Genomic DNA, 13,049 nt, shown 5'->3' with positions numbered 1-13,049 from the left:
AGAGAGAGAGAGAGAGAGAGAGAGAGAGAGAGAGAGAAAGAAAGAAAGAAAGAAAGAAAGAAAGAAAGAAAGAAAGAAAGAAAGAAAGAAAGAAAGAAAGAAAGAAATTAAACAAGCTGGGAAAAGTGAGAACGATTAGGAGAACGATTACTGAGGCCCCTTTTTAGGTTTCAACATGAAGCGTAAGAAATAGACAAGAATCAGAGAAATCCTCAAAGGCCTTCACTATGGAAGATTAAAACTGAAGACAAAAGAAACCTATCTTCCCTAAATTAGCCTGTGTGACATACATTATTGCATTAATAGAACCCATGAGTCAGAATGTCTGGGAGCTGAGCCTCCCCAAAGGCCACATTCACACCATGCATTTAAAGGGGTACCATTTAAAACAGTGATGGCTTCCCCCAAAGAATTTTGGGAGCTGTAGTTTGTTTAAGGGTGCTCAGAGTTGTTAGGAGACCCTGATTCCTCTCCCACAGCTACAATTCCTAGTGTGGTTTAACAATCAGTGATTCCTTGCAGTCAAATGTTGATACAGGTATTTTTATGACATTGGTATTTCATTCAGCGCTTCGCTGCTGTTTATATCTTTCCTTCATTCAGTGTGGTTGCCATATCTGACGAATTGTTTTTTGTGATGCACATTGCCCCTCAATCACCTCCACACCTTTGCCATGCCCCTGAAAGATTTAATTTATGTAAGGCTTTTTTTATTTTAAAAAAAACAACTTGGGGAGCAAAATTAATATTACAAGCTGGATTGTGGAAGAAACAGGCTGGGAGACCTTTTACGGAAGAACTCCCTCAGAGGAATAATCACATGTACTGTGAAACACTTGTGTTTGTGGCAAGGGGGAAAGACTTTCTTTTCTAAATGACAACCTTGAAAGCCAAATGAATTTTATATATAACTTGTGTCTGAACCATTTGTTGCAACTTTTTAATTGATGTTTTTACAAGATTAGCTCATTAAGTGGTTACCTGTGTTTTGATTTCCACAGGAAACTCAAACTAGTATAATCTTCTTACGTTCTTATATCGCATAACCAGCAACTATGGCTGATGTTTCAAAATACCAACTGATTCTGTCCCTCCCTAAAATGAAATTAAAAGATTAAAAGAGGAAAAGAAGGCTGGTTATGGTTCCTTTTGTCCTGAGTATTCATCGAGGTGAGGAAGTGGCATTTTAGTTCTCTCTCTCTCTCTCTCTCTCTCTCTCTCTCTCTCTCTCTCACACACACACACACGGGGGGGGGGGGACAAGTGACTAATTTAAGGAGACAGGTTAATTTTATTAAATACTTAGGGGCACTCCCAATAAGGCTTATGGAGTGACTCACCTGTGGACATGACCTTTGGGACCTGGCAAATCTCACCTTCTGTGAACACGACTCACTTGCAGGCTGGACTTCCCACTTCCTGTTCTCTTTCCAGAAATAAAGCAAATCTTTGTTGTATCCACTGCCACAAAAAAAGAACCTCACATGCCTCTGGTTCTTCTTTCTGTGAGTGAATACAGGCAAGTGACCAAGTAGTAATTTACTATGGCCTTCATGTAATGGCAGGGAAAACCAGTTGCCGGAGCCTGTATGTGACTAGGTCCTCTTATTCTGGAGAGATTTATCATCCACAGTCAGAGTTTGCACACACTATTTTTATTATTATTTTTCTGCTACAAAATTGTACCCACATAAACCATGACATGACTGACAGAAAATGGTTCACTGGGGGTGCAATTGAAAAATGAGGTATGCTTTAGACTACATGCTATTTCAGAACATGAGTGTAGGACTGACCATCATTGTTGGATATATACTAATAACAAATTTATTCTCCAGGTATGGATCACATGTCCCTATTGGTGCAAGAGGTAGGCATCAACTCCCAGTCATGGCAGCTAGACTGGTGACTGGGAGTGGCCACCGAGACCATATAACACCAGTCCTGAAAGACTTTTATTGGCTCCCAGTACGTTTCCGAGCACAATTCAAAGTGTTGGTGCTGACCTTTAAAGCCCTAAACAGCCTTGGTCCAGTATACCTGAAGGAGCATTTCCACCCCCATCATTCAGCCTGGACACTGAGGTCCAGCTCCGAAGGCCTTCTGGAGGTTCCCTCCCTGCGAGAAATGAGGTTACGGGGAACCAAGCAGAGGGCCTTCTCAGTAGTGGCACCCGCCCTGTGGAACGCCCTCCCATCAGATGTCAAGGAAATAGACAACCATCTGACTTTTAGAAGTCATCTGAAGACAGCCCTGTTTAGGCATGTTTTTAATGTTTGATGTTTTATCATGTTTTCCATATTCTTTTGGGAGCCGCCCAGAGTGGCTGGGGACACCCGGCCAGATGGGCGGGGTATAAGTAATAAATTATTATTATTATTATCATCATCATCATCAATAGGTTTAGAAGTACAAAAACATCTCTGTGTGCACTGAGCTTGCTCAGCAGGTACTGCATGCTGATTGACAGTTTGGAGTTGGAAATATGGAAAACTTGAGGGAAAGTGGAATGGAGTATCTTGAAAGAAGGCAGGCAAGCATGGCTCGCAGGCTTTCTGGCTGGCAGGCAGCAAGAACAGGAGCACTCAACACTGCAACATTTTGTTGTAGGTCCCATTTGTCAAGCACCTGTAGCAACTGAGCTTTATAGTCAAACTTATTGTTACAGGATTGGGGGAGTGGATAATGCTGTGGGTCACCTTTAAGTCTTTGTATCTGTAGGATGGGTAAAAGGTAAAGGGACCCCTGACCATTAGGTCCAGTCGTGGCCGACTCTGGGGTTGCAGTGCTCATCTTGCTTTATTGGCCGAGGGAGCCGGCGTACAGCTTCCGGGTCATGTGGCCAGCATGACTAAGCCGCTTCTGGCGAACCAGAGCAGCACACGGAAATGCCGTTTACCTTCCCGCTGGAGCGGTACCTATTTATCTACTTGCACTTTGACATGCTTTCGAACTGCTAGATTGGCAGGAGCAGGGACCAAGCAACGGGAGCTCACCCCGTCGTGGGGATTCGAACCGCCGACCTTCTGATGGGCAAGTCCTAGGCTCTGTGGTTTAACCCACAGTGCCACCTGCGTCCCAGGATGGGAGTCTGTAGCAAAGGGAACTACTGAAGTGGTCAAACCAGTCCTTTGTTGGGTTAATGGGTCTGACCAACTTGTTAGACACCTTATTTACCGGTACATGTCTAAAGAGTTGGTCAAGCACAGATATGTTGTCAGCAATGTCTCTAGAAGGAGGGGTAGGCCTCCACTCCTCACCTGGTTGAATTCTACCTCATCCTAGGAATAGGAGAACAATAAACTGGGATCTTATGAGACTGCATGAAGTTGGGAAAGTCTCATTTGAATTAGGAAATATCTGAGTCAACTTGGGCATTGTTTTATCTAATCTGCATTCCGCAGAGATACCGTATTTTTTGCACCATAACACTCACTTTTTTCCTCCTAGAAAGTAAGGGGAAATGTCTGTGCGTGTTATGGAGTGAATGCCTGTGGGTGGCGGGGGGGATCTGCTGCAGTCGTGAGCAGAGGATCCTTGGGATTTTTGCATTGGGCTACTCCAAACTCACTGTCAGATCACATGTCTGTGGCCACAGCATGAACCACAAAAATCATATATCCACTATTTCGTTTAGAATATTTTTTTCTTGTTTTCCTCCTCTAAAAACTACGTGCGTGTTATGGTCTGGTGCGTGTTATAGAGCGAAAAATACGGTACTTTTCAAACCCCCTTTTATACAGAAATGATTTTTTACAGAAACAAGTATATTGATGAAATGTTCCCCACCGCCAGCACAAAATAAAAATACATGTGCACCCCCTACTGGGCAAAACAATATTGACTGGAATGGCATCAATCTCATTTACTACACAAACATTCTCTGTTGTCTAGGAGCTGCAATTCAGCTGGAATGTCATGCTTTATCTCCACAGGATTCTTGTGTATACAGATACAGGAAAAATACATTTTTGTCGGAAATGACTACCCTCCAGATCTAGCCAGGTATCCATCCTCAGGTCATAGGGTCATCAATCAAAAAGTCTTGTAAACTAAGTCAACATTTTTATGTCTGGTAAACATCTCCGTGCATGGGGAAAATATTGAGAGCTAATCCAGGGAGACAGAATGTTACAGCAAAAAATAGTACAATGCATCAACAAGGTCTGGAAAATAGTCAAAGGGCTACATTTCTGAAGGTTTCTTCCATGACAGGAATTGCATTTTACATTCCTTAGCCTTGTTGCATAACCATATGTGCAACAATATGTGAAATTAACAAAATATGGGGAAGTCTAAATGCCTTTCTTTCAGCAAGAGCCCAAAAGGTCATCATGATCAAGCTTTATTGTGATGACTGCAAATACTTCTTTTTGTTTGTTTAATTTGATATGAAAAAATAATAATATGTAAGCCCAAAAGGCATGTTTTATATATTTCAGGGGGGGAACAGACACATGCTGTAGTAATTAATACACATTAGCTAATTCAATGACTTTTACAAACCCATATTTTAAAGAAATACAAGCTGGTGTTTTGCAAGCTGTTTTTCTACATTCCAGGGTTTACCGCTCACAGTAATGGGGTCTTAAGTGCAATTATATTTTTTAAACACAAGGTGACAGTAGATAACCAAAGATATTGTTGAACTCTATGTAATCCGCTGTCCACCATCCCCTAGTGCTGAAGTAAGGATCATTTTTATGTGAGCAAAACTGATAAATGAACTATTCTGTATCTAATAGTTATTCCACAGATTATATAGCAGAAACATCTGGCTTTGGCCCGACGGTAATCGGAAACCATTCCTGGCTCCCTGGTGGGCATGCATGTAGGACAAGCCACCCCTTAAATAAATTGTCTCATTGACATACAGTGGTACCTCATAGCAGAGTCTATAACCTGAAACGTCTGTAACCCGAGGTACCACTGTATAGTGAAACATTAATAATTATTATTGTACTATTAAAACAGCATATAAAATTCCCCTTTGTGCAGTATAAACAATCTGGAAAGGTAGAATGCATCTGAATTCCACCTCCCCCACCCCCACCCTGAAGCCATGTTTAGTATTACCTTTTGGAATAGGACCCATTTTACATACAACCTATAATACAGTGGTACCTCGGGTTACAGACGCTTCAGGTTACAGACGCTTCAGGTTATAGACTCCGCTAACCCAGAAATAGTATCTCGGGTTAAGAACTTTGCTTCAGAATGAGAACAGAAATCGTGCTCCGGCGGCAGCGCAGCAGCAGCAGGTGGCCCCATTAGCTAAAGTGGCACCTCAGGTTAAGAACAGTTTCAGGTTAAGAACAGACCTCCAGAACGAATTAAGTTCTTAACCCAAGGTACCACTGTATCTCTCTGCTCTTGTGCTTGCCTGGGAGTCAGAGCAGGGGATCGTCCCACATTGTCAATGGCATTCCCTTTTCTATGCAAAGTTCAGGGACAGCCAAGTCTGTTTTGACTGATAACTAAATGGCCTTTATTTCCTCCATTCACAAATAACCACACTGGCTGGGAAATAAAACTGGGGAACTTGCTCAGCCTGTAGCATCCTCTGCTTTGCCTATTCAGCAAAAGAGAGATTGGACTTCCGGGGGCGGCGCGAAACTGTAATGGCGGTCCTCTTCGGGCTCTGAAGAGGGGCTCCGCGGAAAAGGGTCGTTCGCTGCGGCATAGCGACGACCCATTAAGATAAACCACGGGTAGAGTGAGCCCGTGGCCGTGGGACTCGGCGGGCACCAGAAGCTGCTCTGAAAGCACAGAAGGGACCCCGTAAGGAGACCCGGAGTGAAGGAGGGGTAGCGGTGCTGTGAGTTCATCGCTCTTTCCGCGGAAGCGAAGCCGCGCGGCTGTTACAGATGAGCGCTGATCCTTCTTCCTAAAATCAACGCTAAACTGCAAGCAACATACCCGTGAGTAAAGGGGATTAAAATTTGGCAAAAGAAATTCGGCTAATTTGGCTGAAAGCGGGAGACGAGAAAAGGGAAGTCCGTCTTCCGACATTGCTGACAAGATCAAAGCAAAGCTTTTAGAAACGGAAGCATTTGAAACGGGACTTTGGGAAGTTTAAACTTTTTCGTGCTATAAAATCTGCCTATTTTATTGAGCTGAAGGTGGAAATGGACATTGACTAAAAGAAGCAGCAGATGGTGACTTTCCTCCTATCTTTTTTCTTCTTTGGGCTGTATTTTTAAAGAGCCAGATTGTCGGGCTGCCAGAGAGAGAGACTGTGTCAAACTGCGGAAACAGTTGCAAACTGTGCTAGAAAGTAATTGTTACATTTGAGCAGAAAAGTCTGATTGGGATACTGTTACAAGCACCTTTCGTGAAACTCTGTCGATTTATAAAAGGTGCTTTGGGAGATCTTGAATTTATGAAGGGACTTTTGGATTAACGAATTTACTGTTCTGAAACAATTTGGAACTTTAATGGCGGATTACTTCCTTCTTTGTCTTTGAAACCGGGTGGCACTCCCCCTACAGGGCTTTCGGATTATAAAATCCTGGGAACTGACTTTTGTTTTGAATTCCATCTCACTGGCTGTCTACTCCTGAATTCGTCTTTCCCATGGAACAATAGACAATTTGACCTTGAACATTGACAGATGTGTAATGAGTGGTGCAGGGAGAACAAGAGCGTCTAAAGCAAAGGAATCTAAAGAGGCTAAGGAAAAAGAAAAGGAAAAGGAAAGAAGACCAGCACAATTTGTACAAACAACATTGACCCAAGGACGCCGATCGTCGGTTCCAGCTGTACTGGTGTCTCATAGAGAACAAGGGGAAATAACTGAGAAGTCCACTGAGGAAGATATGGCAGCAGGTGGGTCAGACACACTATTAAAACAAATATTGGAGCAACTATCAAGTTTAAATCAGAAGGTGGACGATCAGTCTGTGAAGATAGATAAAGCAACTTCCTCGATCCAAAAACTGACTGACCAAGTTTCCCAGCACACGCAAGCCATAGAGAAATTGCAAGGAGCAACAGCGGAAAATCGAGAATTAGCTGGAGAAGCAATCCAGAAAGTGGGAGTCCTACAAAAAGAGGTTGAAGAAATAAAAGGAGAAGTTAGGCCCCTGCACAAACAGGTGGGTGAACAACAAGTCTATCTGTCAATGGTGGAACTGAAAAATCGTGAGAGCAACATCAAATTGAGAGGTATTCCAGAACTCGAGCAAGGAGACTTGATTGGATACTTAACACAGGAATTCTCGAAGTTCTGGGGTTTAAAGGAAGACACGGATTTTAGGATTGTCTCGGCATACAGATTGGGAAGACTGGTAAGGAAAGACAGATCCAGAGACTGTTTGATAATTTTAAGAACAAAGGAAGAGAGAGACAAGATCCTAGGCCTTCACTTCAAAAAAGCAATTGAAATACAAGACAAAAGAGTGGAAATTTACAGAGATATTCCGAGGCAGCTGCTGGACCTTAGAGCCACCTATACAGAATTAGCAAAATTGCTGAGACACAACGCAATTCCCTATAGGTGGGAGTTTCCACAGGGATTATCCTTCACCTACAAAGAAAGGAAGGTTAAAATAAGAACACCTGAAGATAACCAAAGGTTCCTTCACGACCACGGAGAAGATCTCCAAAAAGGAGCGGATTGGCTTCCAGTTTTACCAGCACCAGCACCGCCCGGAAGTGGGCCAACGCCTATACCTTCGGGATCTGAACAAAAGAAAGACACCCCATCTTAAGAACATCTTAATTAGAACAGGATGTCTCTGCAGCTACTTAGTTGGAACATAAATGGCGGGAATTCTCCGGAAAAAAGGAGAAGGATATTTCATATCCTAAAAAAAGAACAATTGGATGTAATATGTTTGCAAGAAACACATGTGACTAGGCTCCACAGGAAAGTATTAATCAATAAAAGACTTGGCCAAGAATTTATCTCATCAGACAAAGTTAAAAAAAGAGGTGTTGTAATTTATGCAAAGGAGAACCTGTCGCCAAAATTTCTATTTAAAGATGATCATGGAAGAATTCTCGCAATTGAAATCCAAACACAAGGGGAAAAGATTTTGATATTAGGAATCTACGCGCCAAATGATGGAAAATCAGAATTCTACAAGAAGCTGCATGAGACAATGATGGACTATCTGGACTATGCAAATATTATTGTGATGGGAGACATGAATGGGGTGGTGTCTACAAATATGGACAAATCTCAAAATCAAAACTTAACAACAGACGGCAGACTCCCTAAAACTTTCTTTGAAATGACAGACAATATGGACTTGATTGACATTTGGAGGACAAGGAACCCCTTGGGTAAAGAAGGAACTTTCTTTTCTGAGGCCCACTTGTCATGGACACGAATCGACCAAATTTGGATATCTAGAGGGCTGGCTCCGAAAACGAGAAAAGTGGAAATCTGCCCAAAAACCTGCTCCGACCATAATGCCTTAAAAATGGAATTGAGACTTTTCCCAACTGGATCCTTCAGATGGAGAATGAATGACACCTTGCTAAGAGATCAAGAGATTGTTAAGAAGGCCCAAAAAACGCTAAAGGACTACTTTGAAATAAATTTGAATACTACGGTGGAGAAAAGAATAATCTGGGACGCTAGTAAAGCTGTAATGAGAGGGTTTCTGATACAACAGAATACAATAAAGAGAAAATTTTGGAATGGAAAAAAGGAAAAAATTCTAGAGAAAATAAGTGAAGGAGAGAAAAAGCTGAGAACTAATCCGAAGTCAAAAGAGGTGCTAAGAGAGATCAAATTCCATCAAGCACAATATTCGAAATTGATTAACCAAGAGATTGAGTGGAAAATCAAACAAATGAAGCAGAGATCGTTTGAATCAGCAAATAAATGTGGAAAGTTGCTAGCTTGGCAATTGAAAAAAAGACAAAAGCTAAACACGGTCACAAACTTGGAGATTCAAGGAAAAATAGTTCAGAAACCAGAAGAAATAAGAAAGTGCTTCCACAGATATTTCAAAGAACTTTATGCACAGGGGCCTCAGAAAGAATCGGAAATAGACCAATTTTTGAGGACAAATGGACTATCCAAAATAAGTCAAGATAAAAGATCAATTCTCAACAGTAAAATAACTCAACAGGAAATTGAAGGTGCCATACAAAATATGCAACTTGGCAAATCTCCAGGCCCAGATGGTCTCACCTCCAAATATTATAAGACTCTGAAGGATTGTTTGATACAACCGTTGCTGGAGGTTTGCAACCAGATTATGGAGGGGAGAAGGGCACCGGAAACGTGGAAAGAAGCATTCATCACATTGATTCCTAAGTCAGAGAAGGAAAAGACTCAGCTTAAGAACTACCGTCCCATCTCACTCCTGAATGTGGATTACAAAATATTTGCAGACATTTTAGCAAGTAGACTTAAAAACGTTTTAAACGAAGTAATTCACAAGGACCAAGCAGGCTTTCTCCCTGGTAGACACATGTCTGATAACACCAGGAACATTATTGATATATTGGAATTGTTGAGAATTAGAAACACAAGGGCTGCTTTAATCTTTATTGATGCGGAGAAAGCATTTGACAACATTTCTTGGATGTTTATGAAGAAAAACTTGAAGGGGATGGGAGTGGGACGGGGGTTTGAAAATGGACTAGAAGCAATTTATTCAGAGCAAAAAGCCAAGTTGATAGTGAACAATGTGGTGTCGGATGAACTCCTAATTGAAAAAGGGACACGACAGGGGTGCCCTTTATCCCCTCTGCTATTTATCTCTGTTCTGGAGGTATTGCTGAATATGATTAGGGAGGACCAGTTGGTGCAAGGTATAGAGGTCGGAGCGAAACAATACAAACTGAAAGCCTTTGCAGATGACCTAGTCTTGACAGTACAGGAGCCAGTATCTAGCACAAAAAGAGTTTTGGAACTTATCCTGGAGTTTGGTCGGGTGGCGGGATTCAAGTTAAATAAACAAAAAACTAAGGTTTTGGTCAAAAATTTGACATCTACAGAGATAGAGGGGTATCAGAAAGAGACAGAGCTAAGTGTGGTTAAGAAAGTGAAATACCTGGGGGTATATTTGTCCACCAAAAATTTAAATCTTTTTAAAGATAACTATGAAAAATGTTGGTTGGAAATTAAAAAAGATCTGGATATTTGGTCAAGATTGAAACTTACCTTGTCAGGCCGAATTGCAGCTATAAAGATGTGTGTTTTGCCAAAAATGCTGTTCTTATTTCAAACCCTTCAGGTCGTGGACAGAATGGAATGTTTTGGAAAATGGCAGAAGGATATTTCTAAGTTTGTCTGGCAGGGCAAAAAGCCCCGAATAAAATTTAAAATACTAACCGACTCAAAAGAAAGAGGGGGGTTTGCCCTGCCGGACCTAAGGTTGTACTATGAAGCTGCAGCCTTCTGCTGGTTGAAGGATTGGTTCCTGTTGGAAAACACCGATGTCCTAGACCTGGAAGGGTTTGACAATGTGTATGGTTGGCATGCATACTTGTGGTATGACAAGGCGAAGGTTCATAAATTGTTCAAAAACCATATTGTCAGAAAATCAATTTTTGCCGTCTGGACGAAGTACAAGGACTTATTAGAAAGCAAGACCCCGAGGTGGCTATCACCTGTGGAAGCCAAGATTTCAAAAAAAAAGCCCAATATGGAGGCCTACTGGCCAAAGTATTGGGAACTGATTGAAAGAGTTGGAGATAATTGGAAGCTCCAAAGCCAGGACAAATTAAAAGGTAAGGTGCGAGACTGGCTACATTATGCTCAAATTCAAGAGGTATTCAAAATGGACAGAAAAGTGGGTTTCCAGTTGGAAAAATCGAAACTGGAGACGGAGTTGCTAGAACCAAAGATTAAGGTACTTTCGAGAATGTATGACCTGCTGCTTAAATGGAACACACAGGATGAGACAGTTAAATCTGCTATGATAAAATGGGCACAGGATGTGGGACACAACATTATGTCTGAAGACTGGGAAAGGTTATGGAACACCGGTATGAAATTCACGGCATGTAGTGCCTTGAAAGAGAACATTATGAAAATGGTATACCGGTGGTACATGACTCCAGTCAAGTTGGCTAAAATATATCATCTTTCTGATAATAAGTGTTGGAAATGCAAGGAGGCAGAAGGGACATTCTTTCACCTCTGGTGGACCTGCCCGAAAGTAAAGGCCTTTTGGGAAATCATACATAATGAGCTGAAAAAGGTATTTAGATATACCTTCTCTAAGAAACCAGAGGCCTTTCTCTTGGGCATGGTGGACCGGAAGGTGCCAAAGAAGGATAGAACCTTGTTTATGTATGCAACCACAGCAGCTAGGATTCTCATCGCTAAGTTCTGGAAAACACCAGATTTACCCACACTGGAGGACTGGCAGACGCAGTTGATGGACTACATGGAGTTGGCAGAAATGACTGGCAGAATCCGAGATCTGAGCGAAGAAACTATGGAGGAGGACTGGAAAAAATTTAAGGACTATTTGCAAAAACATTATAAGTTGTTTGAATGTTAAGATAGCGCACGATTAAGAAATGCTATGTTTCCGTAATTTATTTTAAGAAATGATAAAGTAAGTATTGATAGAAAAAACGAGAAATATTTGAAACAAATTATTATGTTTATTAACAATGTCAAAACTAAATTACAATTTTTTGAAATTGGTAACATAATATATTTAAAGGTACAATAAGATGGGAAACAAGATAACAAATTGCTGAACTGGTTAGAATAATGAACGCAATGCTGAGAGGATGTGAGGAGGTCCAAAAGTGAAATGCTGAAGGATGTTAAGGAAAGTTTCATAACATTTTTTCTTGTTTTTATTTTTTCTTATATATATATATAAAAAATGTTTCTTGTATCTTGCCATGTAAACAAATTTGTAAATCTATGAAAAGAAACGCAATAAAAAATCTTTAAAAAAAAAAAATTAAAAAAAAAAAAAAAGCAAAAGAGAGATTGACCCAATGAACTTATTGATAAAGCTATTTGAGCAATTATGTAAAAGAGAATTTATATCCTGCCTTTAGGAAGCTGTTTTAGACCAGATCTGTTCATCTAGCTAACTGGCTGGTCTCATTTCATTCCACTTTGGTGGAATTTAAGGCTGGGGCATTTAGACTGAAACCAGCATATAAAAGGGGTGTGATAAAACGGTTCAGAATTGGAACCAGTGTGGTTGATGGGGAAGAGCTTACAATTCTTGGCAGGGGGATTTGCTCGTCTCTGTCCACCACCACCCTTTCTCATTTATCTTTTTTTTTTTTTTAGTTTTAAACTTCTGAACTTTGTTTGTTTTTGGTCTTGCCAACAGCTTCAGCGGCACAGCAACTGAGCTCCAGCAACTGCCCCTTCACCCCCCCCTCCAGCTACCATCCGTCCTTCACAGGCTCTAAAGCATGTTAAAGAAAGGAGGGGGCGGTTGTCTAGTCCAGCTGCTAGTGGCTTTCCAGGGTGTCAGGCAATTCTTCACCTGCTCCCTGTTCCTTTAAAGTGGAGGTGTCAAGTACTGAACCTTGGACTTCACCCCGCTGTGCCTTCCCTTTCCCCGGCTATACAATACCAGACTACCCTTCATGCTAGTTAATTGTGTGTGCTTGAGGGCCTTTCAACGGATCACTTTTAGTCTGAAGAAAAATCAGACAAGGAGCCCTGAAAGGGAAATGATCCCAGTTAAGATCCACAGCAATTCCCAGCTGAACACAATTCTCTGAGCACACTTAGCTACAAGTTTGTTCTGTGAGTGCAGACTCCTGTACCTGAATGAGAATTTGCGTTCCTATGCCCTTATCACTACCCAATATCGTATCATTTTGCCTATCTCACACAGAAAATGCTCCCTCAAAACCTTGCTTCCCAGATCAGACTGTGACTCAGAGGAAAATGCTCAGTCACAGCCTCTCTTCCTAGCCTTTTCCCCTCTTGCGTGCTCCATTCCCTGATGTTTCAAGTTTCCTTTTATTGTATTGTGTCATATTGTATTGTCAGTTGTTTTCAGATTTTCCTCTGCACCTTGTTTTCATTTCATTTGTTTGTTTTCTATTTCTGCATGTATTTGCATTGGTTTCACTTATCCCTTTTAATATAT

The 13,049-nt window shown here is 41.3% G+C and overlaps 1 protein-coding gene across 1 annotated transcript in view; it reads right to left on the bottom strand.

The window, feature by feature from the left end:
- Positions 1-3,031, bottom strand: part of LRIT2 (leucine rich repeat, Ig-like and transmembrane domains 2) — an 81,652-nt gene extending 78,621 nt beyond the window's left edge. The window contains exon 1 of the mRNA XM_081190888.1: positions 2,919-3,031. The gene's annotated coding sequence lies outside the window, so the exon portion shown is untranslated. The remainder of the gene's footprint in view (positions 1-2,918) is intronic.
- Positions 3,032-13,049: the final 10,018 nt, after the last annotated feature.

The sequence above is a fragment of the Podarcis bocagei genome (assembly GCF_964188305.1).
Source record: "Podarcis bocagei genome assembly, chromosome: 4".
In the NCBI taxonomy this organism is placed as follows: domain Eukaryota; kingdom Metazoa; phylum Chordata; class Lepidosauria; order Squamata; family Lacertidae; genus Podarcis; species Podarcis bocagei.
The sequence above is the reverse complement of the archived record's forward strand: the minus strand, read 5'-3'. Positions and strand labels throughout refer to the sequence as shown.